We start from the raw sequence: 318 nt of genomic DNA on the forward strand, positions 1-318 counted from the left end.
CGCCACACGGCGCGTTTTATGGGGCAGCCGGGACACGGCCCTTAAACCAGGCAGGGGAAGGGGGAGCTGGGCCCCTGGTCGGACTTAGTGACCTTAAGACTTTTCCAACCTCAGCTGGAGCGAGTGCAGGGGAGGGCAACGGAGCTGGGGAAGGGCCTGGAGAGTAAATCTCATGGAGAGCGATGGAAGGAGCTGGGGCTGTTGAGTGTGAAGAAGAGGAGGTTGAGGGGAGACCTCCTCACTCTCTGCAACTACCTGAAAGGACGTTGTAGAGAGGTTGGTGCTGGGCTCTTCTCCAGGGGGATTAGTGATAGAACA

The 318-nt window shown here is 58.5% G+C and overlaps 1 protein-coding gene across 1 annotated transcript in view; it reads right to left on the minus strand.

Annotated features, from left to right (window-relative positions):
- Window positions 1-318, minus strand: part of LOC104277958 (isocitrate dehydrogenase [NAD] subunit beta, mitochondrial-like) — a gene marked incomplete at both ends in the record, with an annotated part of 1366 nt that overhangs the window by 513 nt on the left and 535 nt on the right. The gene's annotated exons all lie outside the window — the stretch shown is intronic.

Source organism: Apaloderma vittatum, unplaced genomic scaffold (genome assembly GCF_000703405.1).
Source record: "Apaloderma vittatum isolate BGI_N311 unplaced genomic scaffold, ASM70340v1 scaffold16738, whole genome shotgun sequence".
Classification (NCBI taxonomy): domain Eukaryota; kingdom Metazoa; phylum Chordata; class Aves; order Trogoniformes; family Trogonidae; genus Apaloderma; species Apaloderma vittatum.